The following is a 17,970-nucleotide window of genomic DNA, read 5'->3' as shown; positions in this document are numbered from 1 at the left end:
CTAACAAACACTCCATTGTTTGAATTTCCCATGTTATTATGCTCTCGGGGGGGGGAATCATCCACTCTTATGTTACCTAGTTTCAATGTAGAAAAAATAGAAAATGGCTAATTTTTTTCTTTCCAGTGTCTGTACCTCTTTAATATACACGTTGTTCTTCTATGTATACTATACCATTTCATGTAGATTCCTTATTACAAAGATGAAGACTTATCTTTGTTTGGTCTTTTTTTTTTTTTTTTGGAAGGGAGAGCGTACCACATGGCAGGCAGGATCTTAGTTCCCCAACCAGGGATTGAACCTGTGGTCCCTGCAGTGGAAACACAGAGTCTTAACCACTGGATCACCAGGGAATTCCCTGTTAATTTTCATTTAAACAGTGTTTCTGTTTCTTCCTCTGTAAAGAGAATAATGACAGATTCCATCCTAAAGTATCCTTGTAAGGTTTAAAATTGCTTATATATGTAAAGCATTTAGATAATGAAGGACATATAATGATCTATTGATTGTTAGCTAGAGCTATATATTTATCTTTTTAAAAACGTTCTAGGGTAAATATTTTAAACATAAAGAAAAGTTGAAAGAGCTTTACAGTGAATTCCTTATATCAACCATCAGGATTTTTGATGCATTTTAAAGTAAATTTCAATTATCAATACACTTTCCCCAAGTATTTCATCATTCAAATGATTAATTATATTTCAATTTTTTAATAGATTTTTCCTTTTGAGCTAAGACATCTAAAGAGATCTTAAGTATACATTGACTGGATTTGATGAATGGATACATCTTTGTAATCCATTCCCTTAACTTACGAAGACATGGAACAACAGCTACACCCCAGAAAGTACTCCCACACCCTCCTTAGTCAATCCCTGCCTCTATCCCAACCCTCCCAGGGCCCCCACCTCTAAACCAATGAGTTCTAGCTGCTCAACATCTTTGTCAACACTCACTGTTTACTATCTCTTTAATGTTTATGTGTAAGTACTGGTGTCTCATCAAGATTTTAATTTCTCTGATGACTAATTTGTGCCGAGAACTTTTCCATGTGCTTTTAAGTCATTTCCATATTTTTTCAAATATTTTTCCATCTAACAAATTAAGTGTCTTTTAATTTGGGGTTGAAGAAGTTCTTTATCTCTTCTTGATACCCGTAGTTTGGCAGATACCTTTCTATTGAATATTTTACCCCACTTTGTGACTTGCTGATTCATTTTCTTAACAGTGTATTTTGATTAATAGTACTATAAGATTTGATGAACCAAAAGTAATAATTTCTTTTTATTTTTAAATCTGATTATTATTTGTATTTGTCCTGCTTAAGAAAACTTTGACTACTCTCAAGTCAGGAAATAGTCCCTTCTATTTTTGTCTAAAATCTTTGTGATTTTAGCTGTTGTGTTTAGCTCTAAAATCCATTCTCAATTAATTATTATATATGGTATGAGATATAGATATATATTTTTTCTATCTATCTATCTATCTATCTATCTATATAGGTATAGATATATATTTTCTATTAAGAATATCTAACTATACCAGCATCATTTGTTGACAAAGATTTTCATTACTTACTGAAATGCTTTGGCTCCTCAATTGCAAAGCAAATGACCATATAAATGTGAAATTATTACTGGATTCTCTATTCAGTACTTTTATCTATTAGTCAATCTTTATTGCAATATTACACTTTGTTGAAGGCTGCTGCTTTATATGATGTACTGGAATCAGGTAGTGTAAGTTCTCTTTATTTATTTTTTTTCTTTCTTTCTTTTTTACTTTCTTTCTTCCTTCCTTTCTTTTTCTTTCTTCCTTTCTCTTCCTTCCTTTCTTTCTTTCTTTCTTTCTTTCTTTCTTTCTTTCTTTCTTTCTTTCTTTCTTTCTTTCTTTCTTTCTAGATTGCTTTGGGAATTCTTGGTTCCTTTCCTTTCCATGTCAATTTTGGAATAAGTTTGTCAATTTTTATGTTCCTATTAGAATATTTATCAGAACTGTGTTAAATCTACATTCAAATAGGACAGCATTTTTATCTGAACAATATTGAGTCTTCTGTTCCTTGAATACAACGTGTCTTACCATTTATTCAGGCCTTCATAATTTATTTAATAATATATTGTAGCTCTAAGTAGAAAGGTTTTGTACATCTTTTGTTAAATTTATACATACACCGTTAATGTATTTTGATGCTATTATAAATGGAATACTTTTATAAGTTTATTTTTTTATGTTTTTAACACTAATTTAAAAATCTTCATTTGCTTTCTGTATATAAAGCTTATATTGTATAATGCTGATAAATCCATTTATTAGTTCTAATAATTGTTTTGTAGATTTTCCTTGGATTATCTGCACCAATAAGCAGGTTATATGCAAATAGAAATGGTTTTAATTCTTCCTTTTAAATATTTATGCTTTTTATATATCGTTGTTGTCTTATTGCAACAGTTAATACCTCCACTGCAACAAAGAATAGAAGGATTGAGAAGGCATGTACTTGCCTTTTTCCCAGACTTTAGGAGAAAAACATTCAATATTTTAAGATAAAGTATGATATTAGCTGTAGATTTTTTCATCAGGTAGAGGTAGTTCCATTCTATTCTTAGTTTACTCAGAATTTTTATCATGAACTGGTGTTAAATTTTATCAAAATTTGATGATGAAATTTCTAGAACTTTTTAATCCCTTTGTCCAAGGCTGAATTCCACACCTTTCTGCCTTATATTTCATACTCACACATTTTCAAAAATGCAGCTCTTATTTGTTTTCCTATTGAAGACAGTTATCAGGCTTGCAGTAAAATCAGAAATGGAAGAGGAGACATTATCACTGAAGCTACATAATTTTCTAAAATATCGTAAAACTATTATTAACAATAATATACCAACAAACTGGACAATCAAAAAGAAATAGATTCCTAGAAACATACAATCTGCCAAGACTGACTCAAGAAGAAATTAAAAAAAAAAAAAAACATGAACAGACCAATAACAAATAAAGGTATTGGATCAGTAATCAAAAATCTTCCAATAATGAAAAGTCCAGGGCCAGATGGCTTCACTGATTAATTCTACCAAACATTTAAAGAAGAATTATTCATACCAAACCTTCTTCTTTTAAAAAAATATATTTATTTTATTTATTTATTTTTGGCTGCATTGGGTCTTCGTTGCTGTGTGTAGGCTTTCTCTAGTTGCAGTGAGCAGAGACTACTCTTCACTGCATTGCACGGACTTCTCATTGAGGTGGCTTCTCTTGTTATGGAGCACAAACTCTAGTTGCACAGTCTTCAGTAGTTGCGACATGTGGGCTCAGTAGTTGTGGCACACAGGCTTAGTTTCTCTGCAGCATGTGGGATCTTCCTGGACCAGGGATCAGACCCGTGTCCCCTGCATTGGAAGGCAGATTCTTAACCACAGTGCCACCAAGGAAGTCCCATACCAAACCTTCTTAAACTTTTCCAAAAAATAAAAGAAGAGGGAATGCTTCCAAACTCATTTTATGAGGCCAGCATAACCTTGATACCAAAGAAAGATAAAGACACCATGAAAAAAGAAAACTATAGGCCAATGTCCCTGATGAACATGGATGCAAACATTCTCAACAAAATATTAGCAAACCAAATTCAACAGCACATTAAAGGATCATACACCATGATGAAGTGAAATTTATCCCTAGGGAAGCAAGAATGCTTCATCATCAGCAAACCTGCATAATGCACACTTTAACAGAATGAAGGATAACAATCATATGATCAACTCAATAGCTGCATTAAATCCATTTGGTAACATTCAACACCCTTTCATGATAAAAACTCTAACAAATTAGGTATAGAAGAAACTTACCTCAACAAAATAAAGTCCACGTATGAAAAGGCCACAGCAAATATCATATTTAATTATGAAAAACTGAAAATATTTCCTCTAATATCTGGAACAAGGCAAGGATGCCCACTCTCACTTCTTCTGTTCGCATAGCTCATATTATACAAATCCTAACCAGAATAATTAGGTAAAAAAAAAAAAAAGGGAAAGGGCATCCAAATCAGAAAGGAAGAAGTAATCCCACTACTGGACATATACCCTGAGAAAACCATAATTTAAAAAGAGACATGTACCACAATGTTCATTTCAGCACTATTTGCAATAGCCAGGACATGGAAACAACCTAAGTGTTCATCGACAGATGAATGGATAAAGGAGATGTGACACATATATACAATGGGATATTAGCCATAAAAGGAAGTGAAATTGAGATATTTGTAATGAGGTGGATGGACCTAGAGTCTGTCATACAGAGTGAAGTAAGTCAGAAAGAGAAAAACAAATACCATATGCTTATACATATATATGAAATTAAAAAAAAAAGGTTCTGATGAACATAGGGGTAGGATGGGAATAAAGATGTAGATGTAGAGAATGGACTTGAGGATACGGGGTGGGGGAAAGAAAAGCTGCTATGAAGTGAGAGAGTGGCATGGATATATATACACTACCAATTGTAAAATAGATAGCTAGTGGGAAACAGCTGCATAGCAGAGGGAGATCAGCTCAGTGCTTTGTGAGCACCTAGAGGGGTGGGATGAGGAGAGTGGGAGGGAGACACAAGACAGAGGAGATATGGGAATGTATATATATAGCTGATTCACTTTGTTATAAAGTAGAAACTAACACACCATTATAAAGCAATTATACTCCAATAAAGATGTAAAAAACATAAAATAAAATAAAAAAATAAAAAGTCAAAAAAAAAATAAAATTATACGTTTGCAAATGATATGGTCTTATATGTAAAAAACCCTAAGGACTCCACACAAACATAACAATAACAACAACAACAAAACTGTTAGAACTAATAAATACATTCAGTAACATTAAAGACACAAAATAAAAATACAAAAGTCAGTGCATTTTTATACACTAACAATGGACTATCTGTAAAGTAAATTAGGAAAACACTCTCATTTACAGTAGCATCAAAAAGAATAAAACATTTAGAAACAAACTTAGTCAAGGAAGTAAAAAACTTGTACGTTGAAAACTATAAAACACTGATAAATGAAGCAGATACAAATAAATGGAAATCCATCCCATGTCCATGGATTAGAAGAATTAACATTGTTAAAATATCCTTACTACTCAAAGCAATTTACGGATTCAATTGAATTCCTATCAAAATTGCATAGGAAATTTGTACAAAAATTAGGGAAAACAATGATTCATATGAAACCCGAAATTCATATGAAAAACACCCCAAATAGTCAACATAATCTTGAAAAAGAGAAACATTCTGAAGCTATCTTACTTCCTGATTTCAATTTTTTTTTACAAATCTACAGTAATCAAAACAGTAAGGTACTGGCTTAAGGACAGACATAGGCACCAGTGGAATAGAATAGAGAACATAGAAATAAAGTCACGCATGTACAGTCAACTGATCTTCAACAAGCATGCCAAGAATACATGACAGGAAATGACCACCTCTTCAATAAATAGTGTTGGGAAAATAGCACAGTCACATGCAAAGGAAAGAAAAAAAAAAACAAAACCTTATCATACACCATACAAGAAAGTTAATTCAAAATGGATTAATGTCTTAAGTATGAAATTTGAAACTGTAAAATTTCTAGAAGAAAATATCAGAAAAGCTTCTTGGTATTGTCTTTGGCAATGATTTTTTGAACTAAACTAAACAACTTCTGCACAGCAAAGGAAAAAATCAACAAAATGAAAATACAACCTACAGAATGTGAGAAAATATTTGCAAAACATATATTTGATAAAAGGTTAATGTCCAAAATATATAAAGAACTCATATAATTCAATAGCAAAAAACAAAAAAACCCAAAACGAAACAAACCAAAAAAGCATTGATTAAAAATGGGTCAAGGGAACAAATAGAGATTTCTCAAAAGAAGACATACAAATGTCCAGCAGGTACATGAAAAGGTGCTCAATTTCACTAGTCATCAGGGAAATGCAAATCAAACTCACAATGAGATACCACCTCCCCACATCTGTTAGAATGGCTATTCTAAAAAAATAAAATTAAAAAAATAAACATTGGCAAATACGTAGGGAAAAGGACACCTTGCACATTATTTGTGGAGTTGTAACTTAGTGTCTTCATTTTGGAAAACAGTATGGAAGCCCCTTAAAATATTAAAAATAGAAGTACCCTATGATCCAGCAATTCTACTTCTGAGTATAGATCCAAAGGAGTTAATATCAGGATCTCAAAGAGATATGCATATTATCATGTTCATTGCAGCATTATTCAGAATAACCGAAGAAACGTAAATATTTAGTGGAAGAATGAATAAAAAATATACATACAATGAAATATTTTTCAATCTTAAAAAATAAGGAAATCCTGCCATTTATAACAATATGGATGAAACTGGAGAAAATTTTGCTAAGTGAAATAAGCCAGACACATAAAGAATAATATTACATGATATTATTTATATAAGGAATCTAAAATAGTCCAACTCAGAAGCAGAAAGTAGAATCGCAATTTCTGGAAGGAAGGGAAGATGAGGAGGTATTAGTTAAAGGTTACAATATTTCAATTATATGAGATGAATAAAAACTAGAGGTCTACTGTGCTGCAAAATGCCCATAGTTAACAAAATTGTACTGTATACTTACAAGTTTGCTAAAAATATAGATCTTAAGTTAAGCATTCTTACCATCATCATGAATAAAGAGGGCAGTAGAAAACTTTTGAAGATGATGGATTTGTTCATGGCATAGAATGTGGTGATGGTTTAACAGATATATACTTACCTCCAAGCTCATCAGGTTGTACACATTAAATATGTACAGTATTTTGTATGTCAATCATACCTCAACAAAGTAATTAAAAAAAAAAAACTAAGGGGAAAAAGGATGAACTTGTATATCTAGAGTTCCTTAATGATAAAGGATTTTATGTAAGAAAGGATAAATCACCCCCTCACATTTGGTACTTCCTTAACAGGAATCAATACCTCCTCAAATCCCCTCTAACCAAGTAGGAGCTGTTGCTGATTTACACAGACATGCAAAATAACCTTTCTTTTTATTAAATTATCATAACAATGGTTAGAATTATGAAATAACATGAAATTAACACTGACACCTAATGTACTTAAATTTTGATTATGGAGGATAATGCCTTCTTTTCAATAAGTATTAAACTGACTTCTGACTACAACCATTAATTCCTTCATGCATTTCTGTATAATGTATTTCCAGGTCTTTTATTCCTATACTTTGTATAGAGGTAATGTTTTTACCTTCTCCTCTTGCTCCAGACCAAGTCTCATATTTCCCTGGGATTGGACTTGATCTAAGTGAGAAGGTTAACCCTCTGCATGATTATTTTTTAGATTGCATTTTTCCCAAAATGGAAGAGACTTGTGTTTGAATGATCTTGTTTATCTAAGCTGAGATTCAGTTCATACCTATATTTACAGAGTTGAGATGTTAAAAATAAATATCTATTTTTTGAGATGTTTAAAATATTGTATTTCATCATTAGCATATTCCAGGACAAAATTTCTTAAACTAAAGTTGTATTTTAAATTGTTGCATATCTTCTCTACTTTGCATGAGCAGATGTTTTGGCTGACATTGGGATATTTTCCAAATGCATGAAATTCTCTTTCTTCCTATGCACATGGTAGAATTGTATTTTTGGGTTTATGGTTCATTGGGGCCATGTAACTAGCTCTGGCCATTGAGTAGTAAAGGCCAGAAAACTCAGTTATACATCTGAGACCCTACAGAGCTTCATTCACTATGTCACAGGGATAGCAATGTTAAATAGTGGCTTCTTCAACAGACTGCTTCCAAGTGGGGATGTCACTCAGCACAGCTTTTAACCAACCTGAGTAATATGAATAATAAGTAAAAACATTATATCTGTGTTCTAAGCCACTGAGTTTTGTGTTGTTTGCTGGTATGTAATGATGTAGATGAATCTGATTAATACAAATGTAAGCTTAGCTAATAGCCTATAACTGAGAGAGAACAAATTTATATATCTATGTGTATATCCATAAGCATAGATATACAGATATATATATATATACACACACATTTTAGAATTTTCCATGTCTACACAGACTAAGTGAATTACATCATTACAAAACTTCCTTCTAATTATGATAACATTCAACAATTTTTAAAACCTACTGTAGAGACATTATGTTAGAATTTTGAAACAGAGTAATGAACAAGAAACAGGTATGGTCCCTGACCCTAGAGAAATTATAGTCTTGCTGGGGAAATAGACATTAAATGACATTATATATAATCCTAATTTCTGTATCCCTTTATATGTGGGCTGTGTTCCAGTTGAATCAGACCAAGGAGAGGACATAAAGTCCATCCAAATTTATTTTGTATTGACAGGGGCATACCATGAGGCAGGAAATTTCATAGTCATGGAGAGATGTATCACATGGTACAATATTTAAATAAGTAGGCAAAGTTCTAGTGCTAGGTGATGAATCTATATTTAAGTTAAAACAGTGAGGGCAGGGATTATAGAAAGCCAGCCCAGATGCCAAGGAGTGAGTCAAATTAACTGGGTTTCAACACAGGTAAGCAACTCCAGTGGAAACCTATGAGCTTCACAGAAAATTCAGGTAAAAGCCAGCACAGCAAAGGCTACAGAAGTAAAGAAGCACCCAATGCTTAAGATCAAAGGTGATTCCACATTTAAGGAGGCAGGACTAATTCAGTTCACCATTATTTTTTTACCATGCTTGCTAATATGCTGTCTGAAATTTGTTACAGGACAGGACAGTCTGAGCCTCCTTCAAGATGCATAAGAAACTACACCTCAGCAAGGAGAGGTGCATCTTTATTCCTGTCCTGCACCTAAGTTCATCAGAACCATTTTTTTTTTGATTACATATATATGTGTTAGCATACGGTATTTGTTTTTCTCTATCTGACTTACTTCACTCTGTACGACAGACCCTAGGTCCATCCACCTCACTATAAATAATTCAATTTCATTTGTTTTCATGGCTGAGTAATACTGTATATATGTGTTTCTTCTTCTTTATCCATTCACCTGTTGATGAACACTTAGGTTGCTTCCATGTCCTGGGTATTGTAAATAGTGGAGCAGTGAACATTGTGGTTCTCTCCACACCCTCTCCAGCATTTATTGTTTGTAGATCTTTTGATGATGTCTATTCTGACTGGTGTGAGGTAATGCCTATTTGTGGTTTTGATTTGCATTTCTGTAAAGATTAGTGATGTTGAGCATACTTTCAAGTGTTTGATGGCAATCTGTATATCTTCTTTGGAGAAATGTCTATTTAGGATTTCTCCCCATTTTTGGATTAGATTGTTTGCTTTTTTGATATTGAGCTACACGAGCTGCTTGTATATTTTGGGAATTAATCCTTTGTCACTTGCTTCCTTTGCAACTATTTCCTCCCATTCTGTGTGTTGTCTTTGTGGTTTATGGTTTCCTTTGCCATATAAAGCTTTGAAGTTTCATTAGGTCTCATTTGTTTACTTTTGTTTTTATTTCCATTTCTCTAGGAGGTGGGTCAAAAAGGATCTTGCTGGGGCTTCCCTGGTGGCGCAGAGGTTGAGAGTCCACCTGCCGATGCAGGGACATGGATTCGTGCCCCGGTCTGGGAAGATCCCACATGCCGCGGAGTGGCTGGGCCCTTGAGCCATGGCTGTTGAGCCTGTGTGTCCTGAGCCTGTGCTCTGCAATGGGAGAGGCCACAACAGTGAGAGGCCCATATACCGCCAAAAAAAAAAAAATGGATCTTGCTGTGATTTATGTCAAGGAGAGTTCTGCCTGTTTTTTCCTCTAAGAGTTTCGTAGTGTCTGTCCTTACATTTAGGTCTTTAATCTATTTTGAGTTTATTTTTGTGTACAGTGTTAGGAAGTGATTTAATTTCATTCTTTTACATGTAGTTGTCCAGTTTTCCCAGCACAATTTATTGACGAGGCTGTTTTTTCTCCATTGTTCATTCTTGCCTCCTTTATCAAAGATAAGGTGACCATATGTGCATGGGTTTATCTTGGGCTTTCTATCCTGTTCTATTGATTAATATTTCTGTTTTTGTGCCAGTACCATACTGTCTTGATTACTGTAGATTTGTTGTATAGACTGAAGCCATGAAGCCTGATTTCTCCAGCTCTGTTTTTCTTTCTCAAGTGTGCTTTGGCTATTTGGGGTCTTTTGTGTTTCCATACAAATTGTGAAATTTTTTGTTCTAGTTCTGTGAAAAATTCTTTGTAGTTTGAAGGGATTGCATTCAATCTGTAGATTGCTTTGGGCAGTATAGTCATTTTCACAATGTTGATTCTTCCAATCCAAGAACATGGTATATCTCTCCCACTCTTTGTATCGCCCTTAATCTCTTTCATCAGTGTATTATAGTTTTCTGAGTACAGGTCTTTTGTCCCCTTAGGTAGGTTTATTCCTAGTTATTTTACTCTTTTTGTTACAATGGTAAATGGGAATGTTTCCTTAATTTCTCTTTCAGATTTTTCATCGTTAGTGTACAGGAATGCAAGAGATTTCTGTGCATTAATTTTGTATCTTGCTATTTTACCAAATTCATTGGTTAGCTCTAGTAGTTTTCTGGTAGCATCTTTAGGATTCTCTCTCTGGGAGAGCTCTTGCTGATTGATATTACATGGGGCTGGGAGGTCTCCAGTGGTCCAATGTCTAGGCCTTGGCTCTCCCACCTCAGAGACTCAGACCTAACAAACACCCAGCCAGAGCACCAAGACCCAGTCAGCCACATGGCTGTGACAAGTTTCATGAGCCATTAGAAGGGATTTTCTATCCTCTTCAATATCTTGCTAGTCCTCCCCTTGGCACTCTGTGGCACAATCTGGAGCTACCTATGTATTTTTGAGGTTATCTCTGTAACTGATTCTCTATTATGACTATCTGAGCTTTAGTTACCTTTCATAAAAAATATAGGAGATAATATTTTGGCTAGAGATTGATATAAAAATTAAATATATATATAATAATTTATGGGAGGTATATGTGCAAAATTTTAAAGTAATTTCTAAATATTTGTTATAATGATAATGTATAATATGAGGAATTCTATCATAAGACCTAAGGGAAAATGAAGAGATATTTTCAGTATCACTGTTAGTAACATTTTTTAAATGATTAGAATGATTGCAGCACTGAACATTAAAAAAAGAATTAAGAGCTAACCAAGTTACATCAACAAATTTATCAAAACTCATTTTCTTTTATTTATATGGTTATCAATCTATTGATCTGGTGAGTGCCTTAGCCATAGCAAATCTTGGTTTTAATAAAGATTTGCCATGATTTCTCATAGTTTTATGCATAAGATTTTAGAAATATTGGCATACATACATTTAGCTTCTTTATAAGTAGCTAAATAACTACTTACAAACAACACTGATTATGTATGCTGTTGTAGGGATATTATTAGGATACAAAAATCACTTGGAGAGAATGCTAAATAAAAAGACATATGTGTGAGAAGAAACAGCCATGAGTCAGGACAATGTGTAAATATAAATATCTGGCACCCTCACCTGTAACTAGTCAGCTTACTGTTATGACTGTGTGATTTCAAAGATTTTTGGAGATAGAGGGGTTCCAGATCCAGCATAAAAGCCATATGGGATCATTAAAATGATCCAATTTCTTGGCACCACTTCAAGAGTTTCCATTTCAGTAGATCTTGTTAGAGGAAAACAATTCTTTGATTTGAACAGTGCTGCAGGTTATTTTGATACATAGTGATGATTGGAAACTAGTAAAATCATGTAATTCCTTTATTTTGCATTTGCAGAAAAGTAAAATTAGTTGTCAACAGACAGCATTTAACTATAACTGAGCTGGGAGTCAAGATCATGTCTTTTTCTTGCTGTATAAGAAATTACACCAAATTATACACTTGTTTTCTGATCCTCTGTTACTAGTTAAGTAACATATGCATAGTCAAATTTTATAAGGTTTGATTTAAGGCGCTGGAGAAGGTCTCCAATCTTACTATCCAATAATAGGAAATTTCCCTACTATGATTTCACCAATAAAGCCTAATTATATGAAACTTTTTAAGACATCCAAAATTCACTAATCCAATCAAAATATATCCGTGGGGTTGATGAGGATGTCACGTCTTATATCTTTATTAGATAAAAGTTTTAATTATCTGATAATACTTTGGTTATCAGCAGTGCTGTTCTGGTAAATGTTAAACATGTGGTATGGCTCCTCCCCTCCAAAAAACCCAAACCTTGTGTATGTGTGTGTGTGTGTGTATGTGTACACATACATATTTATCTTATAAATTTAAAAAGTAAATATGTTCGGCACGTAAGTTACAAATTATAACAAAATATATACTACTTATTGCAGATTCCATATAGGCAACTGATACTCTTAGAATGGTGTGTTGATTTTGCTGATCTCTTATAGCTGAGGTCAATCTATGGTTACAAATGATTAATGAATACAGTTTGGACTGTTAGTTGATACTTTGTTTACAAGTAAGAATAAACAAAAATAATGAAGACATACAGAAACTTCACCTTCAGAAATGACATTCTTTACTTAATTTGGATAATAGTTTCAATACTGGAAAAATATTTCCTCAGTTTTTGTGCTATTCACAATGTAAAGGCTACTGGCATGACACTGTCAAAGTTTAATCTGTGTTAATAATGCTTGCTCCATCACTTTTTTTAATTCAAGACCATCAGTCAACAAGCAATAAATCAAGCCCTAATTTGTAGTGTTTGCTGGTTTCTGTGAATTTCAAACTACGGATATGATGCAACTGAATGTGGGATTGGGAAGAGGTGAGCAGTAGCACACCATTATATGGCTTTTCCACAGTAGAAGCAGAATAAACATAACTATCCTCAAAAGTGTAAATAGTAACATGCAGTAAAATATTCAGGAAGATATGTGGTGTGTATTTTTTGTTTGTTTTTAATATAATATATTTAAGAAAAGTGAATGTAATTTAATTTTTAAGAATAGATGCCTTTAATGGCTGGCTTTCAATATTCCAGAAAATTTTAAAATTGGTGCTTATGAGACAGTATATCCCATACACCACTTGTTCATTTAATAATTTGCTTGAAAATATAAAGAAATGGGAACACACTAATAAGAAAGATGAATCCCACTATGGGAGAAAAGTGATGCTCCAGTTAAAACCTGCATACGTTAAGATGATGCAATGCAAATTTGGAAGTAAAATTTCAGAATAAGAATTCATCTTTGAGGGCTCTTTCATATTTCTTGTTAAAGTGAGCTCACTTGACTGGATTTAGGAAATCATATTTCCTTCTGGAAGAATGGTTTCACAGCAACTCATGGAGTCTGAAAAACAATTTGTAAGAAAGTTGGAGATAAACATGATACAAATAATGCCTGACAACCATGACAGTATTAATAGATTGACCACTATTCTTGCAACCCCCTGCATTGCTCTGTTGTTGAGATCCTATTCTAGTTTGAGAATAACTTGCATTTTTTGATGTTTGATTATAGATGTACTTTACCAACACCCTCCATTACCATGTTTTTCTTCCTTGGCTAACTCTTGATGAAAATGAGCACAGCTTATGAGATGGCTTTTCTTATAAGTGTTATGAAACATCAAAAGAGTTCCTGAGAGTTTATACTCTGTAAATAGGATGTTAAAAAAAAATTAGAATATAAAGGAAAGATATATGATTCTAAAGTTTCCTGTTAGTTTTTTGTCTGTACATCAGAAAATTGATTTAGCCTATAAAATTCATTTAGCAACTATCTACACAGTTCAGGAAAATTCACAGTGAAGGCAAACATTTAATCAAGTTATGAAGAATGAATTCCTCAAATATGGAGCAACTTTAGGTAGAATACCCATGGTAAAGTTAATGATAGTTTGTTTGGTTTTTTTTTTCCCCTACTCCAGCCAGAGGTATCTGTTTATTTACTCAGGAGTCTGAGCTGTACATTGTCAGAAACATACAGTGGCCTTTGCAGGTTAGTAAAGATGACCAAAAGAAGGGAAGATCATATTTCCTGACATAGAGGAGCTAATATTCAAGTTAGGGAACTCAACTAATTCATAAGAAACCACTGGAAAGAATTTAGAACAAGGTATAACCATAACCTAAATTAAATGCTTGAAGATAAAAATTATATGATATGAATGATAAAGCTTGAAATATATGAGAGTGTTATAGATATAGATCTTCATAAAGAGAGAAAATGTGCATGTGAGTGAATGAGTGTGTGCATAAGAATTCATAGGTAAAAATTCATAGTGGAGAATTAAATCCTAAGACATGTTCTCTGCCTTTTGGGACTTTACCATCTCATTGGAGAAACATTAAAATAAAACACATGCGTGTTTACACAAAAATAAACTAAAAATGGGATAAAGACCTAAATGTAAGGCCAGACACTATAAAACTCTTAGAGGAAAAGATAGGCAGAATACTCTATGACATAAATCACAGCAAGATCCTTTTTGACCCACCTCCTAGAGAAATGGAAATAAAAACAAAAATAAACAAATGGGACTTAATGAAACTTCAAAGCTTTTGCACAGCAAAGGAAACCATAAACAAGACAAAAAGACAACCCTCAGAATGAGGGAAAATATTTGCAAATGAAGCAACTGACAAAGGATTAATCTCCAAAATTTACAAGCAGCTCATGCAGCTCAATATCAAAAAAACAACCCAATCCAAAAATGGGCAGAAGACCTAAATAGACATTTCTCCAGAGAAGATGTACAGATAGCCAACAAACACATGAAACAATGCTCAACATCACTAATCATTAGAGAAATGCAAATCAAAACTACAATGATGTATATTAGGAAGGTAGGGCATCTTGGACTGCAATCATCTGGAAAGGCCTGGCAGATAAGTAAAGATTCAGTTCAAAATTGCAAGCTGGTTAGTATTTTTTCTCTGCTCAATAGGACAAAAAAAAAAAAAAAAAAAAAAGAAAGAAATTGCAGGAACAATGAACAAGGAAGTCAAGAACATAGAATTTGAATTAAGAGTGGGATCTGAGCAGTAATGACGTGCAACTGAATGGACAGATAAATTGTGGATTTAAGAGTTAATGCTAAAAGGGCAGCAGAGGGCCATACTGCAGTGGATTTTGGAAGTTTTACTAAGAAGTTGGGGCTTCATCCTCAAGGGAAACGAGTGGCCAGATTTAGTCATTTCTTCTGGAGAGAGCGTCAGGATTAACAACGTTGTGTTAACAGTGTCAATATTTTTTTTGACATGTCCTAGGGTGCCAGTGTTTCTTCTGAACTGACCAAGACATCTGGTGCACTCAATAGCTCTTTTCAGCTATCCTTTTGCAGCAGTATCTGGTTGGCTGAAACCTTTTTATGGCTGTACCACCAAGTAGCACTTGCCCAGGTTGAGGACTAGAATGAGGCAATTAAGGCGTTTACTCAAAAACAAAATTTAGGGGGCACAAAAATATTTAGTAATCAAGATAAATATTTATTTCAGTGTAATATTTTAAAAAGTAAAAATCAATGGAAAGTTCCATATGAAAAAAAATCAACAAAATAAAGACAGGATCAATATTCATCAAAGTATTTGCATGTCCTATCTCATTTGCTCCTGTCAAGATATGAGGAACAAAGACCGTAATTGTTACTCACATGAGATTGCCATGGACAGTTGAAACTCAGATATTCACTCCTTTGCTTGAAACATAAAGAACTGCAAAACTAGGTAATCCTATGCCAAAGGAGTATATTTCCCACTCCAGCTGACTATCATGTCCTTTTATGATTGCTCTCTGAATAGATTTGGGGAAGGGGGAATTCAGAGAGCTGAGAACATTCATTATGTTCACTAACTTAAGCCTAGGAGGCTTGCTCTGTATCATGTTGATCCCATGATACATTCTTCCACCTGAGTATTTCTGTTAAGACTTGGGGAAAAAAACAAAACATGGGAAGAGGTAAACAAAATCATCCCCAAAGAAGAAAATTAAAGAAGTTTTCACTTAAAAAGAGACTGAGAACAAACTGTGAAGTCTAAATTAAAGAGTGTAAATTACATGCTAATTACATGAAAATAACATATGGTCCTGCTACTTCATACACCTGTCTATGAGCACCAGAGATTAAAACTAGGTGAATCCATTGCATTTTGCCATATTCCCTGAATTAAATATACTTGTAAAACCAACTCAGATAAATTTTTATTTATTATTTAGCCAATGAGGATGGTTCCAATATCACTAATTAGCAGTTTTAATATTTCTGAACCCCCATTATATTTGGGTCCAGGGTTCTCATCCACACCTTTTTTTCCCATCGACATTTGCTTTAATTTGCCACTTTGACATTCATACTGATCCCATCTGCACAATGGTCTCTGTGAGCTCAGAACCTGGTCAATGGCATTAGGGGGATGAGTGATGGGCCTGAAGATGGCAAAGAGGTCTGTAGGCAGCAGCATCAGTGTAGAAGAGGCCAAGGCCTGAAGCCAGAGCTGATATTTATTCTACTGGGCCTAGGAGCTGGGACTGAAATGCTAGGAGCATGGCAGGTGGACTGATGAGATGGCTTGGCAGTAGCAGTTTGGAGTTAGCAAAGTTCTGCTCACATTTTGAGTGCAGTGGTTTTATTAGCATGGTTGAAGCAGCAGCTTAATCCAATGAAGTTTCATGACAAATACATTGTCCCACTTTCAAAACTCAAATAAAATCTCAACAGGAAAACAAGCCTCCTGCATGTGAAAAGGTATTGCTCTTGGACTAAGCACTTTGCTTCTAGTGGAAGAGGGAAGGAAGGAGAGAGAATTATCCATCCCACCAGGGTAACAATAAACCTCTGTTTATCTCAGCTATCCAACCCACAAAATGGAAATAATGGCCTTGCCTATACCATAGATATGTTATGAAATTTAAATGAAATAATGTTCATGACACAGATTTACAAAGAATAAAGCTTCATGTCTTAGAAGTTGTATTTAAAAAAATAGTGTTTGTTTTGAATATGCTAGAATGTGTCTTTTACATTTTTCCTGAGAAGAGATTTGCAAGTGATTTGACTTACCATTAATCTTGCACCATTGGCTTTTTCCCCCCAAATTCCAGCTAAGGTTTGATTTTGTCTATTCCCTAGTCATATCTTTTGTATGTTTTCCTGTTTCTATGCTGCAATTCATGCTATTTATTTCTGCTTGAAAAGTTTCTTGCCTTGTATTTGTCTGTCAGAATTTTACTCATTTCTTCAAGTCCCACCTTAAATTTAATTTTCTCTATGAAAAATTTGTCTCCTTCTTGCTACATGAAACTTTGAAAACACAGTCTTTGAATTTGTTTATGCTACAACATACCTGCTCCTTATGATACAGTCACTTATGTCCTTGAATTATTCCTTCTCACAGATTTTAATGTTCTTTCGGGCAGGTTCCCTGTGAGGTCTAGGGAAGGGTTTCCCCCCATAACTCTTCAATAGATTTTGCCATAATGAACAAAAGACTCATCCTGCACTCCTCCTCTACAAATTTCCTTTGACAAAATGTATCTAAAAAAACCCAAGTGTGTCTTCACTGTTCTTAAATAGCAGGCATTTCACTTTTTGCTTTATTTTTGTGAGTGAAGGTAGGAATATGACTGGAGTCATTTCTGAAACAGAAAATTTAGGAAGTCTTTCCCTGACTATGAGAAAACTGGCAGAAAGAGCCTTGTAGGGGGTTTTCCATGTGACCTTAGGACTCATACTGAGGCAGGCAGGCTATAAGATGCAAAAACATATTCATATGAATCATTGGTAAGAAAAATTATTCAAATCTCAAAATATACTAAGTAACAGTGATGTATGTGAAACTCCCTAGCATATTTCTGGTACCCAGTAGGTGTTCAGTACATGCTAAAGACAACAGAATCAAGAATAGCAAACATACCTTTCATTAACAGTGCTAAATAGGGAAACAGGAAAAATGAAGGAT

The sequence above is a fragment of the Tursiops truncatus genome, chromosome 13, assembly GCF_011762595.2.
Source record: "Tursiops truncatus isolate mTurTru1 chromosome 13, mTurTru1.mat.Y, whole genome shotgun sequence".
In the NCBI taxonomy this organism is placed as follows: domain Eukaryota; kingdom Metazoa; phylum Chordata; class Mammalia; order Artiodactyla; family Delphinidae; genus Tursiops; species Tursiops truncatus.
The sequence above is the reverse complement of the archived record's forward strand: the minus strand, read 5'-3'. Positions refer to the sequence as shown.